The sequence below is a fragment of the Chelonia mydas genome, chromosome 11 (genome assembly GCF_015237465.2).
Source record: "Chelonia mydas isolate rCheMyd1 chromosome 11, rCheMyd1.pri.v2, whole genome shotgun sequence".
Classification (NCBI taxonomy): domain Eukaryota; kingdom Metazoa; phylum Chordata; order Testudines; family Cheloniidae; genus Chelonia; species Chelonia mydas.
The window spans coordinates 5,519,978-5,547,568 of record NC_051251.2 but is presented as its reverse complement, the minus strand read 5'-3'; the positions used below and the strand labels follow the sequence as shown (position 1 = coordinate 5,547,568).

Sequence of the window (27,591 nt, the reverse complement as noted above, 5' to 3'; positions counted from 1 at the left end):
GTTTTTGTCTTAAGCCCTAGCACTGGAAGTTGAAATTTTGGAGAGCAGATAGTCAGACCCTGATCACCTTCCAAAAGCATTCACACCTGCATGTTAATAAATATGTTCCCAACCCTTGTGTGGTGGTAAAATATTTGAATCTATCTGTCTATGTATGTACTTAATTGCCCATCACCATAATTTCTAACCACCCAGTGCAGTTGAATGTAAATGTTAGGCTTTTGTGGGCAACCAGGTGTTTTCAGTATTATGTTGGGCATGAAAATCTAATTCCCCCAAAACTTCCATTCAGTGGGAATGAAGGATGGTGGACAAGAGAGAGATGATGATAGACAACCTGGTCAAGAACTTATTGGAGGCTGAGCTACACCCTGGGGTGCCCTCCTGATCTGAACCAGGAGAAGCAGCTCTGTTGGCCTCCCCCAGCAAGGCGTTGGACCCACAAAAGAAGGGAGAAGCCAGAAGGTTGAAAAGGCTGTTCCGTGGGCTGGGGTAGCCCTTCACTTTAGGGCATTACCCCTTCTGGGGTAATGGCCCTCTAAGGGTGCAGACAATCTGGGACTGAAAGGGTCTGTGAGAGAAAGGGGCTGAAAGGAGCTGCAGAAGCTGCTTCCCGATGGAAAATCAATGTTGACTAATTGGGGAATAGTACAACCTAGGGGCAGTGGAATGTGTCTACGCCATAGCCTGCTCCTTCTGGACATCAACATTTCTCAGGGAGCTCGGTGCTCTTGTTGTCCCCATGATAGTCAGTGGGGTAGAGGTCCAGGGTCTGGTTGACTCTGGCCAGACCTTTGTACACATGCAGCTATTGGGCCATAACTTCCCAAGGACTGGAGGGAATGTTGCTTGTAGGAGTGTATCCATGGGGATTTCCTTCCCTACCCTACAAGCTGTGGAGCTGGTGGTGGCTGTGGCAAAAGAATTGTTATACCCAGTGGTTCTGGATCAGGATTGGGGCCCCATAACTGGGCTGCTGCGAGAGGCCAACCAGTCACACCCAGATCCTAGCCCACAGGTGGGGGTCAGTATACTGCTTGTGAAGGTCTTCCCCTTTGCTGACCTTCAGAAAACACAGAAGGAGCATTGCCTTGTCTGGAAGTGACCCCTGCTGCCATTTAAGGGCATAAGAATATGGGCCTTTAAATCCACTGCCACCTAATGTGGCATGGACCATCTGCAGATACCGCATGGGGGTTAGACTCCCAGACACCACCTGAAGCCCCATAGAGACTGAGCCAGAACCGGTGAAATGAGCACAGAAGGGCACCCCTGAAAGGTCCACACAAGGGTGGCTACCTCTAACAATCCCATCAGTGGATGGTCAGTTCCTCACCAGCTCCGTGACTTTGTGCAAGATCAGTAAATGATGGGAGTGTTTAGCTAGCTGTATGGGTGTCTAGCCAGGGTCAATGGGCCGCTGGTGGATGTGGTATGGGATGCACAATACCCTCGCTTTGAACTTGATGGAGGTGTCCTGATCCGGGTGGTAAAAGAGCCCCAAACGGGAATACACCAGTCACAGCTACTGGTCCCCAGGTCCTTTAGGCACAAAGTCCTCAAACTGGCCCATGAAATACCATGCTCTGGCCAGTTAGGGATAGAAAAAAGAAAACAGGAATGGAAATTGGTTCATTTTTTCTGCCCAGGGATATATCAAGAGGTCAAGGATTATTACAGCTCTTGTCCCAAGTGCTAGTTGGTGAGTCCCAAACCTACCCAAAGGGCTCCCCTGGTTCCTCCCTCTTGGTAGACACCCCATTTGAATGCATTGGGGTAGATTTAGTTGGGTCTCTTGAACCAATGGTCAGGGCATCGGTCAGGGCTAACCGATCAGGGCATCATCTTCAAGTCAAGGTTACTACACAAAGTTTGCTCCCTACTTTACACAAAGTCCATAAGAACCTCAATCTGCCTCTTCCAAACGAACAGGTTAGTGAAGCATTGGAACCAGACCCTAAAGGGAAGGCCATGCAATGTCATCACAGCCGAATCCTGCAGCTGGAACAAACTGCTGCCATATCAGCTGTTTGATATCAGGGAGATGCCCCAGTCTTCCATGAGGTTCTCTCCTTTTGAGTTGTTGTAGGGAAGGAAGCCCCATGAAATTCAGGACTTCATGCAAGAAGTTTGGCAGGAGCCAGGTTGAGACCGTTGTGCAGTATGTCCTAAACTTGTGGGAGCAGCTGGACTTGATCAGGGCCTTGGCCAGGCAGAACTTACAGACACAACCCCCCCACCCCAGTTCTCTTCCCTTGTGCTAAGCATTCCCTTCATTCCCTCAGTCTGATGTGCATGCAAGGGTGGTAAGGCTGAGTCGGCAGTGTCTGAGAAGCCTATGGGAATGGGATGAGAGCTAATTAACCGGCTCCACTTAGTTACAAGGCTTGATGCTTTTTCTTGTTACTGGGTAGTGCCTGCAAAAGGGGGTAACACAGGTCAGAGGTGAGTTTTCCAGCCTGAAAGCAGAGCCCTGGCGTGGCACATTCTGGGAGAGCCAAGAAGGTGGTCTTACTGACTGTATGACAATACACGTATCCTCATTCAAAGCGTTTGGGGAATTGGATGGCTCAGGGGACTGAGAATGGCTTTTCAGCTGCAGCTTGTTGGCTTGGAACTCAACCCAGGTCAGTCATGAGATTACCATCTCATAGCTTCTTTTATATAGATATGGCCAAGTTCTTCAGACATGATCAGTGATTTTGGGGCCCCCGATTTTTGAGAACCCAACATAAGACACCTCAAATGGACCTGCCTTTTCAGAAATGCGGAGCACCCATCCTCTGAAGATCAGGTCTCAAGTTAGGCACCCAAAAATGAAGTCATTCAAAAGCACTTTTGAAAATCTTGGATCCGTTATCTATCTATCTATACAGACAGATAAAGAACTTACAGAATATCCTCCTCCATTGCCAGTTCAAATCCAGGAAGGGGCCACTATATATCAGAAAGAGGCAGCCGATGAAATCAGTAATGGTTGAGGTTTGTTCTGTTGGGATCCTGTTGTTTTGTTCCAAAGCCCACACAGTGCTGGAAGATCTGAACTGTCTGTTTCTCCTCTTGCTGCCGTGATTGGAAAAGTTCCCTCTTGGTTGCCTGAAGAGGAAGGAGCCAAGCTAACCTTTATTGCCAGTGACATCATTAAAACTTTCTGCAGGGAACCAAAATGGTGTAATGATCACCTCATATAAGGAGGCAGGAATACTACAAGATAAATGAAGACCGCAAACATTAGCTGGCGTTTATCCTTGCATTGCAGCCCATAGCACAGAAGGCACAAATACGGTAAATTATCTGCAGAATTTCTCTTCTCCCTTGAATAAATTACTTCTAAGACACCAATGATACAATGGAATGAACAAAAGATTCCCCATTTTGGCCCTTTGAGGACTGAGTAATAACTTATGTGCTTCCTGGCACTGCAATACATTAGCAATATTTATAGAACCATGCATTAAAGCAGCTGTGAATTTGTTCCCTATTTGGTCATAAATAAAAACTCTGAGTTCAAATTTCTAGTTGCCTTTAAAACTGTCTATTCTCCTTCCATTTTTATGTTATTTCAGCCTGCATAATTTAGCACCAGCGGAAATCTTGTCCCAAGCTTTATGTGAACTCAGAGACTCCCGGGGGAGATTAGAAACTCAGAAGGAAATGTTTGCCTGTGTGATGAAACCACACAACAGGTGAAAAACCCAGACCTTCTAGTGCTAGGCCACATCACATCACATCACCTGGTTAATGAAACAGCAAGAAATATGCCACAGATAAGGCCAACTTTCAGGTGTGGATTTTGAATACTTCAGCGTATGGCATCAAGTCCAGGGTATTGATTCATCTCTCTATATATTTAGAGGCCAAGTACAAAATGAAGGTCCAGATCTGGATTTTGGAAACCCACAAAGTTTGGGTGTGTTTGGGTTACGATTTGGTTAGGACTCATGGGTTGGGTCTCCGGCCATGCTAAACCAACATACTAAGCACTTCACATATTCAAAACTTCATAGTCATTAATTAATTAATCCTCATCCAAGCCATGCAAAGGGAATACACTTCCCCAGTATTAACTGATAGGGAAACTGAAGTAGACCAGTTAAATAACTTGTCCAAGTCCATCCAAGGAGCCAGCTGGAGAACTAGGATCTGAGTTCAGTCAGATAACCACAGAGTCATTCCACTGCACCACACTGCATGTCCTGTAGCTACTTGGGTACTATTCCAACGGGGGTGGTGTTCGAATAGACTAGCCCTGCATCCAGTCTGTTTTCTTTCCCTTGTGAACACCCAATTAGACATTCCTCCGTTATCGATGCTCATTAGTGATTCCGACTTTACGCTCACTCAGTCACTGGTAGACTTTACATCCTCAAAAGCACTGACCTGTTGGAGGAAGCAGCCAGGGAGCTCACGGAGGCTGGAAGGCATATTTTGTGCCAATGAGATGTTTCACTTACCAGGTAGTATCATCCGTGGCTATAGATAATACTGTACTCCTCTTCTGTTTGCTTGCTCTCTTGTCCCCATCCAGGGTGCTTCTGTAAATGAGATGCTGCATCTCAGTAGATTTCTCCCCTCTTAAAACAATTTAACATATCAAAGTGTGTTCCTGTAGAGTGGGGGAGGGTCATCATTTCCTCACTGGTGAACTATAAAATACCATTTGTCCCATTGGAAGAGAGAACAAACAAAATCCATTTTATTTCCCTTTCTCCTGTGGGTTTAGAAGTTCACTTAGACACTATGGGGAGTGGTCAGGATGCTGCCTCACCAGAGTTAAGTGACCAGGTCAGTAAAAAGGAACAACCCCTTCCTAACCAGGCGAGTTAGAGTGGGACAAGCAGAATACTGATATCGTAGAACTGCATTGTGCAGAATGGGCCTGATGCAATGCCTGCTGAAATCAGTGGGAGTCTTTCCACTGACTTCAAAGAGCTTTGGATCAGGTCCCACAGACGTGAAGCCACCACATCACAATGGAGTGACATTCTTGGTAGCTCTCTAAGTCCTTCTGCTGCAGCGATGACCTTTCGATGAGACATTGCAATTGCTAGTGAAGGTAAGAGCAAATGCCAGCAGCCCCACCTCCAAGTGTGGGTGACAAGAGAAAGATGGCCTCTTTCCCAGGCAACCTTTCCTCCTCTGACCACCCATCTCCGGATCACCCGCTCTATTGACTGCCCTTGCCCTGAGATGATGGTGAGGTTGCAAAATTGCTTCTCAGTGTCACAACATTGCATCACAATGTCACAAGAGCAACATCACCACTTCTGGATGCAGCTCTTGTTTAGATTCACTGAACTTTGCACCTGTTGTATGACCACAAATACTTCATATTTACGTATATATGGAATAATATATACATCGTTTCATAATTACATAATTAATAAATAGCAATTACAATCATAATAAATTCCTCTGGCATATGAAAGAACTGAACATAACTTCAGTGTGATTCCTTGCTAATGGATCAGTGCAATCCAGCATCTTCTTCTCCAACAAGGCATCTAGGAAGTATCACTGATATCATGTTTCCTTGTTCAATCCAACGCTTGATCCATATCTAGGTTTTTTTTCAAAATTAAAACAAAGAAACAAGGAGATGGTGCTCTCAGGCTCAGGCTGTGGAAGGGTATTTAGTTCTCCCAGGCAGGGGTGAAAGTAAGCTGGTATGGACTGGTACGGCATACTGGGGGGCAAAAGGAGCATCTGCCCCGGGGCCAGCAACTTAAATCGCCACTGGAGCCCTGGGCAGCGCGGGCCAGGCAATATGGAAGGGCTGGCTGGGGGACGCTGACCCCCAGCCCCGCCCCTTCTGTCCGAGTCCCTGCCCCTTCTGGGGGCCGGAGCCAGCCCCCATACCAGTAAGTCTTCAGCTTTACTTGCACTTTATCTACCCTGAGAGCAGGAGTGAAATTAAATCCTGGGCCACCTAGCGTGCATTAACCTTTACTGAAGACTGCAGGTTTCACTGGAAGTCACCTGTGGCAAAGGTCTAGTGCATGCCCTCAATAGATAAAGGGTTTTCAGATCTGAGGCTTCCTTACTTGATTGTCAGATTGATGGTTGTTGTCCACATGGGTCATAGAATCAGAGAATCAGAGAATATCAGGGTTGGAAGGGACCTCAGGAGGTCATCTAGTCCAACCCCCTGCTCAAAGCAGGACCAATCCACAATTAAATCATCCCAGCCAGGGCTTTGTCAAGCCTGACCTTAAAAACTTCTAAGGAAGGAGATTCCACCACCTCCCTAGGTAACGCATTCCAGTGTTTCACCACCCTCCTAGTGAAAAAGTTTTTCCTAATATCCAACCTAAATCTCCCCCACTGCAACTTGAGACCATTACTCCTTGTTCTGTCATCTGCTACCACTGAGAACAGTCTAGAGCCATCCTCTTTGGAACCCCCTTTCAGGTAGTTGAAAGCAGCTATCAAATCCCCCCTCATTCTTCTCTTCCATAGACTAAACATCACCAGTTCCCTCAGCCTCTCCTCATAACTCATGTGTTCCAGTCCCCTAATCATTTTTGTTGCCCTCCCCTGGACTCCTTCCAATTTTTCCACATCCTTCTTGTGGTGTTTGGGTCCAAAACTGGACACAGAACTCCAGATGAGGCCTCACCAGTGTCGAATAGAGGGGAACGATCACGTCCCTCGATCTGCTGGCAATGCCCCTACTTATACAGCCCAAAATGCCATTGGCCTTCTTGGCAACAAGGGCACACCGTTGACTCATATCCAGCTTCTCGTCCACTGTAACCCCTGGGTCCTTTTCTGCAGAACTGCTGCCGAGCCATTCAGTCCCTAGTCTGTAGCGCTGCATTGGGTTCTTCCGTCCTAAGTGCAGGACTCTGCACTTATCCTTGTTGAACCTCATCAGATTTCTTTTGGCCCAATCCTCCAATTTGTCTAGGTCCCTCTGTATCCCTCTGTATCCTATCTCTACCCTCCAGCGTATCTACCTCTCCTCCTAGTTTAGTGTCATCTGCAAACTTGCTGAGGGTCTAGAATCTGAGGTGTTCAAATGCCATCCAAACTGGGGTTACCCCGCCCTAATGGAAGGGAGTGATTAGTTATTCAGCATCTAAGGAATGAGCAGGAAACACGTACCAGGAAAGACTGTGTGTCTGAATCTTTCCTACAAATGATTTTTGTTGTTGTTTGGAGAGATTGAAATGTAAAGAAACAAATAGCTTGGGTTTAACTCATTAGCTTGTTCTTTTCATTCTGAAACAACTGTTCATTGTTTTTTTTAAAGCAGTCAGTTTCCACCCCTTTGGCAAAGTAACTGAGGCTAGATCATAGATGATGGTGATTTAGCGCCTAATCCAAAACACATTGAAACCGATGGAAAAACTCCTATCAACTCCGTTTGGCTTGAGAGCAGGGCCTTAGAAGGGAAGGATGTTCTGGGAGCTATGGGACTGACATGGGAATCGCAATATTTGGGTTCAGTTCCCAACCCAGCCACAGGCACCCTGTGTGGCCTTTGGGCAAGTCAACTAGGCCCAGATTTTTAAAATTATTAAGGCTTTGCTGGGCTCAGCATTGCATCACCTACCCGATTTAGGAGCCTAGATTTCATTTTCAGAAGGGATTTAGGCACTTAGGAGCCTAAATCCCATTGATTGTTGGTGGCATTTGGATTCCTAAGGGAAATCTTGAGTAGGAGTAGGGAGATTATTTTACCTTGTATTTGGCACTGGTGTGACCACTGCTGGAATATTGTGTCCAGCTCTAATGCCCACAATTCAAGAAGGATGTTGAAAAATTGGAGAGCGTTCAGAGAAGAGCCAGGAGCATGATTAAAGGATTAGAAAACCTGCCTTGTAGTGACTGAGCTCCGTGAGTCTATCTCTTTGGCTTAACAGAGAGAAGGTTAACGGGTGACTTGATTGCAATCTATAAGTATCGACATGGGGAACAAATATTTAATAATGGGCTCTTCAATCTGGCAGAGAAAGATATAACAAAATCCAATGGCTGACAAATTCAGATTGGAAATAATGCATAAATGTTTAATGGATAGAGTAATTAACCACTGGAACAACTCCACTACTGGCCAATTTTAAGTCAAGATTGGGTGTTTTTCTATAAGATCTGCTCTAGGAATTGTCTTGGGACAGGTCTCTGGCCTGTGTTGCACAGGAGGTCGGACTAGATGATCACAGTGGTCCCTTCTGGCCTTGGAATCGATGACTCTATAAATAGCTTTAAAATTCTGGGCGTTAATTTCTCTGTCTCAGTTCTTAATCTGTAAAATGGGAGGATAATTGTTCCTTTGTCTGTCATGTCTGTTTAGATTGGAAGCTCTTCGGGGCAGGTCCTTTTACTGTGAGTGCATAAAGTCCCTAGCACAACCGGTCCCCAGTCTGGGTTGCGACTGCAATGCAAATAATAAATAATGGTCACAGCACTCACTCAGGAGGAGGTTTCATGCAACATGTACGTGCCAGGGGAAATCCACCACCTCTGTCACCCTGGTGTTCCAGCTCAGGAGTCCTTCCGTGCCTGACAATCAAGGCATAGACAAATGCATCTCCATTTGGGTGTTTAATTGGTCACGTGTCTTCTTAACATGGAACAAATTTAAAATGGCCTGCACTGAGTCAGAGTCGTCGCCTGGGTGGGTTGTCTTGTCAGGAGTATATTGATGAACATCAGTATTGCATATGACCCACAACACACCAGTTAGGGAAGGTATGTCAACACATTCAACCATCCAGCAACTTCTGCCACCTTTTGCACTGCAGAATGCCACTTTGCTTCAGTGGCGAAAGGAAATCAATAAGGCAGCCTTGCAACCTCTCTTGTTTTGCTTTTATTTTTATGAACAAAAAACATGGGAAGCATTCTGCCAAAGAGACACCGAGCTGAGATGGTGGGTGATTGGGGTGCAGGATGCTATAAGGTTAAAGAGACAATACACTAGGTAACTCTTTAGGACAGTGTTTTTTACTTACTGGAAAAGGACTATCAATCCTGTGAATTGCCCCTTTACTTCACCCTAGAAAAGACACCCACTTCCCCCATCTGTGCCTATTAGTGTCTTTCAGCTATTGTACGTTGCTGCCAGATTCACTGCAGATATATAAAGCAGCCACCGCCTTGACATGTCAGCAACTTTCACCTCCCAGGCTCTGTTAAACTGTGATCTGTCTTGTTAAAGGCACTGACTCAGATGTGCCGCGCAATGACACTGAACCCTAATTAGGAGCGCAGCAAATTGTCTTCCAACAGTTGCAACACTACAGCAAAATGCTGCTTGTTAAATTCCTTGGGGCCAGGGGGAGAGATTTGTAATGAAGTGGGGGGGGGGGATTATGTTTCTTTTGGATTTGGGAGGATGAAAATGAGCTATGGACAGGAAGGATGGTCCTGTGGTTAAAGTGTGAGGGTCGGGTTCAGGAGATCTGATTTACATTCCTATCTCTCCTGCAGAATCCGGATGGGGCCGGGGGCCAGTCAATCCATTACTCTGTGCCTCGCCCATCTGTCAAATCAGGGTAATAATCCTTCCTTTCTCCAGCCTGTGTCTTTAGGGCTCTCCTGCGGCTTTGCTACACACCCTGTGGATGGGGTGGTGCGTTGTTATGTTGCTCGGAGAGCAGACTGAGTCACAATCCGAATCCTGCTCTGGGGAGGATGTGTCTTGGATCAGACAATATATCTGGTGCAGCACACACCCCCTGCTGCTGCATTGGCTGGTGCCGGGGGGTCCCTTACCCCCATGCATGGGCATGCAGGACAGCCCATAAACTGGCCATTAGATTACAAACTCCTGGAGGCCGGGACGGTAACCTACTATGTGTTCGTAGAGCACCTAACACAAGGGGGCCCCAGGGAGAGTTAGGCACATTTGAAAATCCCACTAGGCCAGAAGTTCTCAAACTGCATCTGGACCCCAAAGTGGGTCGTGACCCCATTTTAATGGGGCCACTAGAGCTGCTGTTAGACTTGCTGGGGTCCAAGGCCGAAACCCGAGCCCCACAGCCCTGGGCCAAAGCTGAAGCCCGAGGTTTCAGCCCTGGGCAGCAGGGTTCATGTTACAGGCTCCCCTCCCAAGACTGAAGCCCTTGGGCTTTGGTTTCAGCCCCCCTGCCAGGGCGGTGGGGCTCGGGCGGGCTCAGGCTTTGATCCCCTCTCCTGGGGTCGTATGGTCACTTTGTAGGAAGAGGGTCGCGGTGCAAGGAAGTTTGAGAACTGCTGCACTCGGCGCCTATCTGCATTGTTAGATGTATAAGCACGTCTCAGATCTGGCCCTCTGGGTGAGATCAGCGCATCAGTCAGAGCAAGGCTGGGTGAGGCTCAATCCAGATAAGTCTGAAGCGATGATGGTCGGCTGGGTGAAGGAACCAGAGCATATGGCACAGATTAGATTGGCCCCTTTGACTGAGCTCCTGTGTGCCTCGTCGCTCATCCAGGTGGGCAATCTGGGTGGCTTCTGAGCCTCCCAGGTACTTTCTGGTGCTCAAATAGCAGCTGTGAGCAGCACTGATTTGCTCCATCTGCACATAGCCAGGAAACTGCTGCAGTCTTTTTTCTCACAGTCAGACCTTTCCCCCGTGGCTCCACGCCACTGGCACCTCTGCACTGAACAACTGCAGGGCCTTCCACACAGGGCTATGCCTTAAATTCCTTCCGAAGCGAGAGGTGATGCAGAATGAAATAAACCCTGTGTTAAGTGGTGTATCTCACTATCAATACACGATACTGGCAATTCTTTGGCTGTCGGCTTCCAGGTGGACTTTAAGGAGCTGGTTTTGAAGTGTAAGGGTACGTCTACACTGCAATAAAAATGCCTGCGGCACCGAGTCTCAGAGACCGGGTCAACTGACTTGAGCTCACGGGGCTTGGGCTGTGATGCTAAAAATTGCAGTGTTGACATTTGGGCTGTGGCTGGAACCTAGGTTCTGAGACTCACCCCCCGGGCAGGGTTTCAGAGTCCAGGTTCAAGCCTGAGTCCAAATGTCGACACTGCAATTTTTAGCCCAAGCTCTGTGGGCCCAAGTCAGCTGACCTGGGCGAGCAGCAGCCATGCTGTGGGTCTTTTATTGCAGAGTAGATATACCCTCGAGGCCTACATGGCTTGGGACCCACCTGCTTGAGAGACCAGCTGGTTCCCCGTGCCACTCTGCCATTTGAGATCACTGGAGGCAGCTGAAGCTCTCTTGGTACAGAAGCCAGGGGGCTGCTGGCAGTGCATTCCTTGAGGGACTCTCACATTTGGAATGAGTACCACCGTCCTGGTCCAAAATACTCTGCATCTGGTGAACTTTAGGCTATGCTGCAAATCTCCTGATAAGGATTAGGCATTTAGGGAGACCTCGGGGGGGGGGGTGTGCAATAGAGGGGGGAGCTGCAGGATGGAGGTTTTGACATGTTCGCTGCATTTTGGGCAATCTTCCCCTGTCTTTCTTTTGTATTGCTTGTTTCCAATTGTATTAATATTTGTTCAGGGCACCTCGAGTTTTGGATGGGTGTGTTTTAAACTGGAATGAATAAATAACCATGTCTATTTATAATGCACTCATCACTGCCCGACCTAGATGCTATATTGCCTTTGTGTTTTCAGTCACCTATGCTCAGAGAATCAGCAGCCATTGCTCTTTATAGCATTACAGGTAATGACTAGCAAAGGGTAACCGTGAAAGGCGAATTAGGAGCACCAATTGCCTGTCCTTAGATGGATAAATTCTACCAATCTCTGCATTAGCATTACAGTCCCAATCCTTAAAAGAGAGGAAGAAACAATCACGTTAAAGTTTGATATTATTTGGATTTAAATATATATTCTAGTCAATAGACATCGAGGTTGCCGCGTCCGCAGGTTCGGCCGATCGCGACTCCCAGTGGCTGCGGTTCGCCGCTCCAGGCCAATGGGAGCTGCTGGAAGCGGCGGCCAGCACATCCCTCAGCCCACGCCACTTCCAGCAGCCCCCATTGTCCTGGAGCGGCGAACCGCAGCCACTGGGAGCCGCAATCGGCCGAACCTGCAGATGTAGCAGGCAAACAAACCGACACGGCCCGCCAGGGGCTTTCCCTGCACAAACAACGGAACAAGTTTGGGAACCACTGCATTTAGTTAATAAAGTTTTTATTCAATTTAGGCAGAATTGCTGACAGTACAAGATATTTTCTTACCTGGGCAGTAATGGAAAAAGTTAAGTGCTCTACTAGGTAAGAGAATCGAGCTGAACTCAGGCAACTACGAGTTATTTTGTTTCTGTAAATGAAGAAATATTTTTAAAGGGGAAAAAGAAAGGATTGAGCGTCCTACTATTGATATTTTTATGACAGTACTTTCTGCATCGTGGAGACTCTGACTCACCATGTTCTCTGTGTCCTGGGAACGAGCAAGTCACAATTTATTTTTCAAAAGGTGTGTGTGGTGGGGGGGGGAAATTGAATCTTAATTATGTTCTCTGCCTCGGTGCCAAGCACGTGCTGCGATTACAATGGCTAGAGTGCACACCTTCATTAAATGGAGAAATCTTTCAGTAACTTGCTAAGAAAGCCTTGAATGAGACTCTTGTTTTATTAAAATGCTCCTCCAGAGGCAGTGTCAGATTCCTCCAGGAAGCAGCATTTTAATAAGCTCGCGTTCGCTGCCGTGTCTTGAGTTAAGAATGCACAAACAAGAGTCAATTAGTCCGTTGTTTCCATTCTAGCTCCAGTACAAAATGCTCTCCCTGGTTCACAGAAGATTACAATTCTCTTTTTAAATATTGAAGGGTTATTTTTTAAATGGCATGATAAGAAACAGAAAACCCGACTCCTGGTGTAACTCCATTAAAATTAATAGAATTATACAAATTTGGCCCAAACTTTAAAGGAGTAAACATGTACTCCTATTGATATAGGCCCTGATTTAGCTAAGCAAGTAAGCACCTGATTACCTTTAAGCACATACTTAAGTCTGTCTGTATTTAGTTAAGCAGATATTTAACTTTAAACATGTGCTTAAGTCCCATTGAAATCATCTGGGTAAGTTTAGTATGTGCTTAAGTGCTTTGCTAAGACCATAAAATTGCATACAGTTGAAATGTTCTTAGATTTGTTTTTACTTTTCCTTAAAGTACTGCTGGGGGGAAGGGACACAAAATCAGTGTATTTTGCTGGCACTTTGCTGAATTATGAAAGGCAATGCAAATTGGCAAGTACATAAGTCCATCTGTCTAGTTCAGCGGTTCTCAAACTTCATTGCACTGTGACTCCTTCTGACATTTTACTACATAACCCCATGCACAGGGGGCCCCCGCAAAGCTAAGTTGCTCGCATTTAGATAGTAATGAATATAAATCAGAGGCTAAAAATTGTAGAAAATTGATAAGGAAAGCAAAGGGACACAAGGAGAATTGTATGGCCTGCAGAGTTAAGAACAATAAGAAGAATGCTTAAGTATATTAGGAACAAAAAGAAACCTGGAAATGGTATTGGGTCCATTAGTAGATGGAAATTGTAGAATTATCAATAATAATGAAGAAAAGGCAGAAGCATTCAATAAATATTTCTGTTCTGTATTTTGGCAATAAACAGATTATAGCCTCATCATATGGTGATGACAACACTCTTTCCATTCCACTAGTATCTCAGGAGGATGTTAAACCACAGCTGCTAAAGTTAGATATTTTTTAATCAACAGGATTTTTAAATCCAAGGGTTTTTAAAGAGCTGGTGGAAGAGTTCGTGGAACTATTAATGTTGATTTTGAATAAATCTTGGAGCACTGGGGAAATTCCAGAAGACTGGAAGAAAGCTAATGTTGGGCCAATATTTAAAAAGGGTAAAAGGAATGACCTGGGTAAGTATAGGCCAACATCTATCTAGGGCAAGACAATGGCACAGCTGATACAAAACTCAATTAACAAAGAATTTAAAAGGTAATATAGTTAATATAATTAATGCCAATCAACCTGGGTCTATAGAAAATAGATTATGTTGAACTCACTTGATATCTGTTCTGATGAAATTACAAGTTCATACTGATGTAATATACTTAGACTCTGTAAGGCATTTGACTTTCACAACGTTCTGATTAAAGAACTAGAACGACATAAAATTAACATGGTGCACGTTAAATGGATCAATGGTTGGATAACTGATAGGGGGAATCATCACTGAGCGGGTGTGTTTCTAGTGGTGTCCTCCAGGGATCTATTCTTGGCCCTATGCTAGTTAACATTTTTGTTAATGACCTGGAAGAAAACAAAATCATCACTGATACAGGTTGTAGGGGACACAAAAATTGGGGGAATGGCAAATAATAAAAAGAAGAGGCCATTAATAGGAATCACTTGCTAAGCTGGGTACAAGGAAACAATGGACAATTTAATATGGCTAAATGTAAATGCATACATTAAGGAGCAAAGGATGTAGGTCATGTTTACAGGATGGGGGTCTCTATTGTGAGAAGGAGTGACACCGAAAAAAATTGTGAGGTCATGGTGGATAATCCGTTGAACAAGAGCTCCCCGTGCAACACTGCGGGGTAATGGGCTAATGCGACCTTGGGATGCACAAACAGGGGACTCTCAAGTAGGAGGAACAGAGAGGTTATTTTACCTCTGGATTTGGCACTGTAGCAGCTGATGATGGAATGCCATGTCCAGTTCTGGCACCCACAATTCAAGAAGGATGTTGAAATTTTGAAGAGGGTTCAGAGAAGAGCCACGAGAAAGATTAAAGGATTAGTCAATCCCCCATATAGTGATAGACTCTAGAAACTCAGTCTATTTCGCTTAACAAAGAGAAGGTTAAGGGGTGACTTGATTACAGTCTATAAGTACCTGCAAGGGGAACAAATATATATAAATGGGCTCTTCAGTCTAGCAGAGGAAGGTACAACAAGGTCCAGTGACTAGAAGTTGAAGCTACACAAATTCAGCCTGGAAATAAGGCATAAATATTTAACAGTGAGTGTAATTAACCACTGGAACAATTTATCGAGGGTCGTGGTAGATTCTCCATCACTGACAATTTTTAAATGAAGATTGGAAGTTTTCCTAAAAGATCTGCTCTAGGAATTTCTTTGGGGCTGTTCTCTGGCCTGTGCTACATCGTAATAGGAGGTCAGGCTAGATGATCACAATGGTCCTCTATATTTTTTTGGAAAATCTTTTGTTTTTAAAACAACATTTTTTGGCCTGAACTGTAGCAGACTGTGGGATCTTGAGCAAGGCCAGGATCCCTTTAAGACCCTTTTTCTGAACAGTAGAGATGAGCCCGATGTGCAAAGTTCAGATCCAAAAGGCCCCAAAGGCCTGCAGTGTTCAGATCTGAAGTTACGGCTTGACCCCATCTGTACGCATGTCCCCAGGGCATTTTACACTCCAGTTGCCGTTTATAATAGGAGAATAGGCAATTTCATTCCATCCATCTCATCTTCCTTCCTTTCCGCCACCACCTGCAGAGAGGTAAATGAATTAGAGAAAGAAGAGTTCTTGACTGGTCAAATGCACTTAAAGCGTCAGGGCCCAGGAGACAATCGTTAAGGCCGTGTTGCTATGAAGCTGACTAGATTGCTTGTTACAACTCCCCGCAGGATACTGCCTGGTGTCCGGCTGCAAGATTGACCCCGGAGACTGTGTGACACTCAACAGAGAAGCAGAGGTTTGTACCACACAAGTGAACAAAGGTCAAATTCAATGATTACTTGGTGCGGTTGCTGCAACAGCCCCCAGAAACACAGTAATGCTGGGGTCTGAGATCAGCTCCTGAATGTTCATTGGGGAAAAATAAACATCCACATTTTCCCCAGCGCACCATCAACTGACAATCACAATCACTCTTCCCAATGAATTTTTTTTTCTTTTGTATGCAAATTGATTCCATAGTGAGAGTATTTGGGGAGAGAAATTAGGATTCCTCCCAGACCTGAGCTGAATTTGCAAGGCCAGAAATAAAAAGCTCCCCTCTCTAATGTGGAATACTATCCCCTGCAACTACAGAGGGAAGCCCAGGGATCTCCTACCCTGTTCTGGGGTCTTTCCTGCAAATGCAACCAAAGGGCACAAAAGAAACTGCCTCTCAGGGAGAGGGTGTGGCCCTGAGATAGCAGTGGGTGTTTTAAGAAGACCCAGGCTGTTAATTCTACTTAGGCCCTGGGACCAGAGCCTTGGGAGTGGGAGGGGCAAGACTCCCTCCACCCTCCTTCTCAACCAGCCAGAAGGAATCCTGGGAAAGGGGACGAGGATATAAGCCACCTCCTTCCCTCAGAGCCTTATAGGCGGTGGAGAGCAATGAGGGTGCTGAGAGACTATCCCAGAGACAGGGTGAATTAACTTTACCTGATTACTTTGCCTTTAGCCCTGCAGGAACCCTCAGGAAGTAGGGTTGTTTGGGACTTTATCACAAGACTTTTCAGTTTATTTGTTTGAACTTCGCCACCAGCACGCTGAGAGAGGCCCTGTTCTCCAGAGGCACAACCCCCATGACAGACACCATAGCATTTGTTTCAATTCTTTTGATGGACCTGGCCTTTGGGGAACATTAGCTGGCAACATCCCACCCTAAGCGCTTTCCCGGATGTTAATCTGAGTTACATGCCTGCAGAGCGCATGTCTGGTTGCCCGACCTTTCTGTGGTCTATGGTAGTCCATATTGCAGAAGCACCAACACAAAGGATTTGCAACTAGAAGCAGTTCAACAGGACCTGACAAATTAAAGGACTAGGGATGAAAGTGTGGAAAAGGGACTCTCCATGGTGCAATGGCATTGCCTTTAAATTCTGGGTTGTGCCATTGCTTTCCCAACTCCGTCTGCTTCTCCATTAGCACCGGGGACCAGGCTTCCTGACAAGCTTCTTTTTCAGACCCAGACAGTTCCAGTAGCTCTAGAGATCTAGAGCAGGGGGTTGGACTAGATGACCTCCTGAGGTCCCTTCCAACCCTGATATTCTATGATTCTATGATCCCCCGGTCAAAGGGTTAGGTGATGGGCCAAGCTGGGGCCCTGACCTATCACCTCCAGCTATCCGTGGAGTAAGTCAAAAGAGAATCAGGAATCAGAGCTTGAAGAGCTGGAACAAGCACAGTGGCCTTGTTCTAGTCCTTGTCTTTCTGTATCCCAGAACCTTCAGCACAGCTTGCAGAAGCAATAAATCACATACAGCTTAGGGAATTCTTAGGTTCTCTCTCTGCCTTCATAGATGGATTGTAGCCTTCTCCATGCCTAGGGGCCGGTACATTTATCTCTTCAACTTCACAGTTTGGGCTGAACCTCACATCCAAACAACCCCAAGCTTTAGGGCAGATGGGATCCAGATCCAAACTCTGCAGTTCAGGCCCATCTCTAAGAAATATCTTACTTAAAAATAAGGAGGAGAAGTCAAGTGCATCATTGACATGGAAACCTTTTGACACGATACCCCACGGAGCCTATTGACAAGTGTCGGGAGCTATAGAGGAGGCATTAACTGTGGGTTCATCAGGTTATTTCAGGTCTCCACCTTACTCCTTCTGTAGGCCATGGTTCGCAAAGGGATCACAGCCCAGCCAGTTAGCGCTGAAACATACTAATGCTGCTATGCTAAGGGTCAATAATGCAGCCATTAATGCAGGCTGTGAGAGTATGGCTTTAAAGCGGATGGAATGCTTCAGCAGACAGTGCATTGACTTGGACATTGAATCCTGAGAGTGGCTGTAAGGGGAAGTGGTGCAAGGAAGAGAGGCATGATGGTGCAACGCTACAGATGTAACCCGTGCCTACTTGGTGTGGCGCTCTGTCCCCCTCTAGTGGCACCCAGGCCATGTAGAGATTGATGAGTCTGCTACAGCCTTGGCGAAGAGCCATGCTAGCTGAATAAGCATGTCCCAAGCTTCAGAGACTTCCCAGCTGAGATCCCCCACTTGTAAGGCCAACAGACCACAAGTGGTTAGCAGGCAGGATCAAACCTGGGACCTATGAAGCTTAATGTATGCGACTCTACTGCATGAGCTAAAAGCCACATGGCTCTTAGCCAAGGCTATAGCAGACTCATCAATCTCTAGATGGTCTAAGTGCCACTAGAGGGAGACAGAGCGTCACACCAAGTAGGCACGGGTTATGTAAGCATTAGAGAGCTATTTCTGGCACGCTCCTTAATCGCGTGGATGGTGTGTGCAGGTGGGTGATGGCAAATCAATACCTCAGAGGAGGAGAGGTGGGAGTACAGTTAAGAATAGCTTGTACATGGCAGAAGCCTGGGCAGAAAAGCTCTGTTTGTGTGGTCTGAAGGTCAGCATTACAGCACAAGGATCCAGGTGGAAAAGGATTCAGAGGGACAAGCATGGGCACAATCTGGGCTAAAAAGGAGGATCAGAATTAGATCTCTTGCCCAGCTAGTGCCAGCATCCCCTAGGGGTGAAGACTATGATAGGTTTAGTCCAGTGCATGGCTCTGGTACACCATGCGGATAACAGAACTAATGGACTCAGTGCCCAGTTCAGTGCTGGCATATAATGGGTAGAAATCTGTTTTACTCTGTATAAAGCTTATACCGGGGAAACTCATAAATTGTCCGCCCTCTATAACACTGATAGAGAGATATGCACAGCTGTTTGCTCCCCCAGGTATTAATCACTTATTCTGGGTTTACTAATAAACAAAAGTGATTTTATTAAGTATAAAAAGTAGGATTTAAGTGGTTTCAAGTAAGAACAGACAGGACAAAGTAAGTTACCAAGCAAAATAAAACAAAAACATGCATTTACAACCAATTGTCCTAGTCAATGGGAGCCATCAAGATTCTAAACCACCATTAACAGCCAAAACTTTGCATAATTACGATAGGACCTCAGAGTTATACTTCATATTTCTAGCTTCAGATACAAGGATGATACATGCATACAAATAAGAGGAATATATTCAGTAGGTTATAACCTTTGTAATGATACCTTACAAAAGACCTTTCACATGAAGTATATTCCAGTTACGTCATATTTACACTCATAAGCATATTTCCATAAAACATTACGGAGTGCAAAGTCACAGAGGGTTATCTTACAGGAAGAGACTAAAAGAGCTTGGCTTGTTTAGCCCAGCAAAATGAAGGCTGAGAGGGGATTTGATTGCTCTCTATAAATACCTTGGGAGCTGAACGCTAGGGAGAAGCTATTGAAACTAAAGCACAATGCTGGCAAAGGAACAAATAGGGATAAACTGGCCAGTAATAAATTTAGGCTGGAAATCAGAAGGTTTCAAACCATCCAAGGAGCCAGGATCTGGAAAAGCCTCCCAATAGAAGGAATTGGGGCAAACAACCTAATGACTTTGAAGACGGAGCTTGATACATACATGAACGGGGTTACATGCCTGCATCAGCATGGCCTTGGACTTGAAGACCCAGGAGTTCCTGTCTAGTCCTATGGTCCTAATGAACTTCTTAGAAGAGTGGTCCTTTAACCGTTCCTGTGGCAGTGAATGAGATAAAGATCCTGCTCGTCTGAACACTGGGCTGACATGGGTGGCCCAGTACATGCTTAAAAGACATGCAGAAAATGGACATCCCCAGTGCAGCGCAAGCTACCTTTCCTCAGAAAATGACGAGCATGTTGAAATAGTTGTATCAATTGCACTGCTCACAAGTAGAATCACGAATTCATAATATAGCCAAATTAAGCCTGGTTTTCACCTGAACTCTAGGAAGCATTACTCCTTCTTTCTATCCCAGCCCTTTCAGATGTTAGAAGAGGTCCCAAATTTTTTTTTATAATGGAGACAGTATTTTCCCCCACTCTCCTTCTCCTGATTGGACTATTTGGGTGACAACTTTTTAAAGAAAATTTGCCCAGGGGCAGAAACCAAGCCTAGATGTGGGCAGCTTGGAAAGTTGTAAGTGGCTGAAAACAAGGGCCTAGGATGGAAACTTTTAAGGAGCCTTAATTATAGTGACTAGCTGTAATAAAGGCAAAATTCTTCTCTCCACATCACTGCAATTCTAGCCCCAAAGTGTCTAAGCTTTTCACTAAACTTCAAACACTCCAAAAAGGCACTAGGCAGAACTCATCTGAACTGCCCGATGCCCTTCTTAAGACCCTTTGATTTAAAAAAAAGGCTTTTAAAGAAATGGACAAAGGACAGCAGAGGGCAACAAAAATGCTATGAAACTTCAAAAGGGCTAGAGAAACCAAAGAAGGCCTTTCTGTGGAAAGGGAGAATCTTGTAAGGCGAGATCTCATTAAATTGAACATGCTTCTAAAAGGGGAAGAGAAGCTATGAGGCTATTTGAATGTCTGCCAAATGCAAGAACGAGGGGGGACGTGAAGTTATAGCAAGGAAAATAGCACTAAAGGAAATGAGGCAAAATGTCTTTAGACAGAGAGTAGTTATTAATAAACGACATAAATGATCAAGAACAGCGAGTGGGCCGTCTGAACAGCTTTTAAGAGGAGGGATGTGGCAAGCTGGCTTCTGTAAAAATCCTGCTTCTGAGAGCCGTGGAGTGGGCACTGATGCTAATGGGAAGGGTATGACATTTCCCTGTGACAATATCTGAGCATCGTAGAAGTCATGAAAGCAGGTTAACGGTGCGGGCTGAGAGATGCGAAGCTGCTGTCTGCTTGGCAAACAGAGGCCATGGCAACAGTCAAAGTCAAATTGCAATTTGGGGAGCATGAGATGTGTACAGTGCAGCACCAGGTTACTCACAGCAGCTGTTGCTGGCTTGTTTGTGTGGTTGCTTGACATCCGCCTAACTTCTGAGTGATCACAGCAAACCCCAGTGCAGGGTACAAAAAGGTAATGCACCACTTGTCTCCTTCCCTGCCAAGCTCCAGGTCCCATCCCTGAGTTGGAGGTGCAGAAGCTGTGTGCTGCCCTGGATCTGCCTGCATACAGTTCCCCTGCTACCATAGGAGTGCTGTGTATTGGCCAAATGCAAGCTGGGGCCCCAGATTTATGCTGAGGCGTATCTGGAGTAACTTCACTGGAATCAATCAAGGGATCAGAATTAAGGTTGAAATTCGCCCTAGTGCAGCCATCCTGAGTGGTGCATAATAAGCCTTGGGCTGGCTCCTCTGCATAGCAATGAATTTTACCCCAGTCCCTTAGCGTTACATCATACCTTCCTAAAGGGAGGCATCTAGGGACAATGGAAACGCAGCCGTTGACTTAGATTCATAGATATTAAGGTCAGAAGGGACCATTATGATCATCTAGTCTGACCTCCTGCACAACACAGGCCACAGAATCTCACCCACCCCCTCCTGCGAAAAACCTCTCACCGATGTCTGAGCTATTGAAGTCCTCAAATCATGGTTTAAAGACTTCAAGGTGCAGAGAATCCTCCAGCAAGTGACCCGTGCCCCATGCTACAGAGGAAGGCGAAAAACCTCCAGGGCCTCTTCCAATCTGTCCTGGAGGAAAATTCCTTCCCAACATTGGATCAGCCCCTAATAGTTAGAGCCAGCGGCGTGGTTATTTTCCTGACTCTGATGCTGTCACACTGTGTGACCTTGAAAAAGTCACTTCATTCTCCCTGACTCAGTTTCCCCTTCTTTAAAATGGGGGACGACTAGTATCCCGCTTTGAGCTAGTCTTGACACCCTCCGGTGACGCTATAGATTTGCAAAGTTTCATCGGTTCGTTATTTTGAAAGAAATGCCAGGATTTGAAAAGCACTCAGATTGGCTGAAGTGAGGGCTCCAAAGATCCAACCGCCTTGGTCTCTCTCCAGCTATTTTATGTGCCAGTCAGCTCCAGAAGTAAAGACTATATATTTAAAGGCAGTGTGTTCTTTATAGATAATCTCTGTGGTGAAGTGTAGTCTGGAGTTAGTGTGAAAAAGAAGTTCTGGGAGGTAATAATAAATGCTTAATTAGCTAGTAAATCAGTCACTGTAGCACGGCAGGATTTATTTGGTTAGGAAATGGGATATTTTAGGTTTCTGTATTGCAGTTTTATGATTCTCAACATGAAATGAAATGAGTAAAAGAACCCAGAGTAAAGTACCAGGATAGATTTGACATGACAGTTCTTCTTCGGCCCCCGCCCCATTGCAGGTCAGTTCAAGGCTTTGTGAAATTTACCAGGACAAAAGCACTTGTGGAAACATTTGGAAGCATTACTTTGTGTCTGTTTTGGCTGTAAGTCAGACAGAGTGTGTTCTGCGCTCTGATGTTCCAGCCAGCGGGCTCCCATCCATCGGTAACTGGGTAGTGATGTAAATCGATGGGAGGTTTGGTGTTGCTGTATGTTCGGAAGGCACCTGAGATGTAAAAACTTTCACAGCACACGAATGAACTGCGGGGTGGATGCAAAGGTTTCCAATGTTTCTATAGAAGAGAGAGGCTGGAATTCGCTTTCATATCCTTATTAAGAGGTATGGGGGGGGAGGAGAAAATTATTTGTATTTGGGCTGTCGGATGTGGAGATTAATCCTCTGCGACCAAAATGAATATAGGGTCAGATTCTGCTGAGGACAGCTTAGAGGAGGGACTGTCAAGGAGCCAGTTATGACTCCCTGATTCTCTTCCTGGCCCCTGGAACAGGTTAGAGCAGCCTGGAGGTTGCTCTACCAGGCACCGGCTGGCAGCAGCCCCCACCTGCTGCCTGCTACCGGAAGTTAGAGCTGTAGCCATGGCTCCGGTACACCCCCCACCCCAAGGTAGCTAGCTAGCTTTGCTGCTTCTCTACCCTCTTGGAGCTCCCCCAAACTGTGTTCTGCTTTTCCCAGCCAGGGAGGTGTCTAGGCTCCACTCCCTTTGTGTTGCTCCAGAGCAGGACAGAGAATCTGCCCCATAAAATTTTGGAAGCAGAGTCTGTGTGAATATATTATATACATGGGGGGTAGGGGAGTACTCGTCACTGATGTCTCTGAACCAAACCCATCCTGCAACCTGCTGAACTTTAAAGGAGTTTGAATCCTGATCTGGATCCAAACTTGATGGTTTAGGCCTTTTTTCTGTAAAGGGACAAGCCGGAATCGGGATCTGCATGCCCTCCCTTGTTTGCCTATAAAGCCTCTTAGAAAGCCAGAGGAGAATTCACCCACCAAAGCTCTATGCAGGGCTGCTCTATGCAAAAACCCCTGCCTCTCCAAAGCTCCAGCTCGGGGCAATGCCATGGGCCAGATGGAGGAGAGCCTCTGCCGAGTACATCAAGCCCCCATAGTGGAGCAGCCTATGGACACCCCTGGAGGGCCACCATAATGTACAGAATCTCCTGGCTGCTTTACTTTATATTGGACGTTGCACAGGGCCCCACAGCTACCTAGACTTCGACAGGCACAAAGGCTGGGATTAAAAGTACCCTAGCTTCTGTTCACCTGAGCTACGCCTCTCTGCACTGCACCTCCTGGAGGAGAAGCATGGGATCTCGGCCTCAAACTGCAGCAAAGTTCAGCCCAGGATCCAAATTTCCTGGCTGACCCCCAGCTCTACAATGGGACTGAGCATGACCCGGATTCTGAGAACTTCTACACTTAGGGGAAGTTCAGACTTGGTTCCAATGTCAACTGAGGAACTTCCGGATTCTGATCCCACTTACACCAGGCATAAGTCAGGAGTGACTCTACTGCAGAAAGGGGGTTTACACCAGCGCAAAACCGTTTGTTAAGACCACAATCAGGCCTCATGTCTCCAGGACAGAGAGACAGCTGGACAGATAGTCAACTGGTTCCTCTTAAGAGATCTTGATAAGAAAGTGGGTTCCTCTTAAGAGATTTCACACACAGAAGCCTGCTTCAGTAATGACCCAAAAGGGACATTTTTTTTCCAATACCGTGTTCAGCTTTAATTGGCAGCCAGCGAAGTTAAGATAAACTAGTGAAATGGACTCAAAGGATGATCCCCGTTGATATTCTCTCTGAGACACTAATGGTATGATAGGCCTTCGTTCTAATTATCTTTTCCTTTGCTCCTCTGTTAAAGGAAATTAGACACAGCAGATTCACCTTGAGCATCAGTACTTTTCCATAGGGCACTGTTGCGACTTTTTTGTCCCTTTTGAAAGTACCAAAAGCCCAGACTGTCCTGTAAATTATCCTATAACCTCTTCTGCTTTCATGAATATTTTGACCATCACACTGTAATTTTCCTCTGACTGCTGTGTTTTTCACAGATGGGGTAGCTGTACCCATAACTCACCGACTCTTTTCGTGTAGGTTTGCTTCCGTACGGTGTCCGTTCCAATGCCCTTGAAAAACAGCACTGTGATAATGCTGTGATAATCTGTTATATCCCCATATATGCCCCTTCTAGCCAAAGGAGATAGATGGCTCCCATTAACAGAGCCTTGCTCCTGCTACGCCGATGCAGCAGGAGAAAAGGGGCTCGCCTTTTAAATATTTCTAATCACTGGAACGCATTTAATGATAAACCAGAAAAAAAAAATTGCAAGACAAAGTGGCCAGGCTGCTGGCTTGGCAGTAAGCTGATGAATCACACAGTGATAGGATTCCTTTTTAGTATTACTTAATAATGTCTGAGCACCCGGGTATTTAGCTAACTGTGCTCAGCAGTTCAAACAAACAACTTGACTTTGTCCTAAGGCAAACACTGTCTCCCGAGTCCATTGCACTAACCTGTTATTTTAAAGGGCAAATGCCAAGATAAAAAACAGTATTAAATGAAAGCCAAACACCTTACCTGGAAGGCTTATACCACTGTTGTGGGATGTATAGCTTTGATGTCACTTTGTTTTTCTGTGTACTTTGCCTTTAAATGTAGAGGCGTGTCCTGGCCTACTCTGCAGAGCAGCTGAGAAAGGTGTGATTTTGTGGATACATGTATGAATGGGATTATGTGACGTGATAGCAAGAGATTGGATTTAAGGAACCAGAATTTGAGGCTTCCAGTCCTATGTCCATATGTTCCACAGACATCAGCTAAGAACAGGTGTAACTGACTGTTAGAGACACTGTTATCTCTCTGTTGCTATGGAAGCATTTAGTTTTGTTCTTTCTTTGTTCATTGTTATCCTTAATTTGAAAGGGAAATCATCCAGCCTGAAAAAACACAGGCTCTGTTCTGGAAACGTACATGGTAAAAACGTTAAAGTATCAAAAAAGAGAGAATCTTAATAGTCTACTTTGCTTCTCCTGCATGCATGGCCTCTAGTCCCGATCCTACATACAAACTTCTGTCTCCTGACTAACGGGAACAGGGTCAGGCTTTTTGTTTACTTTTTCAGTTCACTTCATTCAGTCCAGACAGTGACACCAGATGCCTTATCGTTTTAGCTCTTCGTTACTTACTCCTGGGGGAATTCTGCATCACTGCATGTGTGCAGAATTCATGTCCTCCGCAGATTTCTTTGCTTCCCAGCAGAAAAATGACTTTCTGACAGGGAAGCAAAGGTAAGCTGCAAGAGCAGTCACGCACCACTCCCTAGCTGCACAGGTACATCATTTCAGGCACCTGGAGCAGCCGGCGGAGACGTAAATCACCGCAGGACTGGGGACACCCCAGCCAATGGCTCCTACCCTGAGCTGGCTGGGCTGGAAGCAGGAGAGGATGGGACTTCCTCTTCCCCTGAAAGGAGTGTCTGGGGCTGTGTCAGACCCATCCCCACACCCATACCCCTCCACTAAGCCCCAACCACTTTCACCTGGAAGCCCTGCAGAGTCCCATTGCCCCCCATGAGCCTCTGTGCATCCAAATCCCCCCCACCTAGACCCTCCACTGAGCTGAGTGCACTCAGATTGTCCCACACAGAATTCTCTCACCTGACAATTGGATCCCCCAACACTAAGCCCCTCCACACTTTGATCCTGTCTGGTTGAGCCTGCCTGCCCAACACCTGGTGTGCCTGGTGCAGAGGGGCAGGGCCTCAGGGTGTTTCTGGGGCAGGCCCAGCCCTTGTGCTGTGTCAGGGTCAGTTGCAGCCTCACCACTGAGTCCATGTCCCCGGGATGGAGGATGGGGAGGCTGCAGGGTGATCTCCCGCCTTCGTGCAGAATTTCCCGGCGAATGGGAGCTGCAGGAAGCGGCGCGGGCTGAGGGACATGCTAGCCACTGCTTCCCACAGCTCCCGTTGGCCAGGAATGGCAAACCACGGCCAGCGGGGGCTGCAGGGCTCCGTGCCTGCGGACGCTCCAGATAAACAAACCGGCCCAGCCCACCGGCGGCCTTACCCTGACGGGCTGGGTGCCAAAGGTTGCTGGCCCCTGGTCTAATACTTTAGGACAGCGGTTCTCAAACTAGGGCCGCCGCTTGTTCAGGGAAAGCCCCTGGCGGGCCAGGCCGGTTTTTTTACCTGCCACATCTGAAGGTTCAGCCGATCGCGGCTCCCACTGGCCGCGGTTCGCCGCTCCAGGCCAATGGGGGCTGCGGGAAGCAGCGCGGGCCGAGGGATGTGCTGGCCACCCTTCCTGCAGCCCCCACTGGCCTGGAGCGGTGAACCACAGCCAGTGGGAGCTGCGATCAGCCAAACCTGCGGACGCGGCAGGTAAACAAACCGGCCCGGCCCCCCAGCGGCTTTCCCTGAGCAAATGGCGGCCCTAGTTTGAGAACCACCGCTTTAGGGGACTCTTTGTATTTCAAAAATGTCTGCCTTGAAAATTAAAAACAACCCAAACACCATTTTTATTCCTAGTAGAGTGTTAAAAATCTTTCATTTTAAACCAACAAAACCAACACTTGAAGCCTAGATTAAGCTGTTTGTGGCATCTGTGGTAAAGTAGGCAGTACATAAGGATAAGTAAGCGGTTAATATATCATGCCCTGTCTGAGGAATATTCTCTCTCCACCAGGAGAACTAATGGAGAGCTGTCCATGTGTTACCCTATTGCTCTGGTTGTATGCAATATTTTAATAACTCGTCCACCATTCTTTTATCACTTCACTTCTAAAGCTTCATGAAATGACTCACTGGCTAAAATCAACCCTGATGTAAAGAGGACATACCTGCACTGACTTCAGTGGAGCTATATCTGTTTATACCCAGGCCAAATTTGGCCCTCAAATTATTAAGGGACAAGAGCACATTCCGAAATGTGTTGAGTGCCCTCAACTCCCATTGGCTGGAGGCCTTTGCAGGATCAGACTCTTTACCTGCAAAGTAACCCCACTCCCCTTTAGTACGTTGATCTTTCAATCCGACGATTTAATAAACCTTCATTCATGACAGATCCCTTAAGACACATAGATGAGAAGCAGTAAAAGAATCACCTGGTAATTTCCTTAGATGCTTCACCCTAAATTTTGGAGCAAATTGCAACAAACAAGCAGCCCAAGGGAGAGTGAAAATGTTGGTACCCTCTTTGTGTGTGTCTGTGTTTGTGTGTGCGTGCATGTGTGTTGTGTGAAGGAAATGGGAGACACTGTTCATAGATTTCAGAGTCACAGCCGTGTTAGTCTGTATTCGCAAAAAGAAAAGGAGTACTTGTGGCACCTTAGAGACTAACCAATTTATTTGAGCATAAGCTGTTGCTCACGAAAGCTTATGCTCAAATAAATTGGTTAGTCTCTAAGGTGCCACAAGTCCTCCTTTTCTTTTTGTTCATAGGTTGTCTGCTGTTGTATTTACCATCACCCACACAGAGTCTAATTCCTTTCTTAAAATCCTTTCAGGGTCACTGTGACCAAACAATTGGCACTAAAAATGTACAGAGTTCAGTGACAGTTTCACACGCAGCTGCCAGAATGAACTAACCTTTTCCTTTCACTAACCCCA

At 46.2% G+C, this 27,591-nt stretch overlaps 1 long non-coding RNA gene across 1 annotated transcript; it reads right to left on the bottom strand.

The window, feature by feature from the left end:
* Positions 1-835: 835 nt before the first annotated feature.
* LOC122462387 lies at positions 836-27,343 on the bottom strand. The gene is made up of 3 exons (XR_006284900.1): positions 27,240-27,343; positions 4,732-4,738; positions 836-848 (listed from the first exon to the last, which is right to left on the bottom strand). It is a non-coding gene; the product is annotated as an uncharacterized LOC122462387 (long non-coding RNA).
* Between the last annotated feature and the right edge of the window lie 248 nt (positions 27,344-27,591).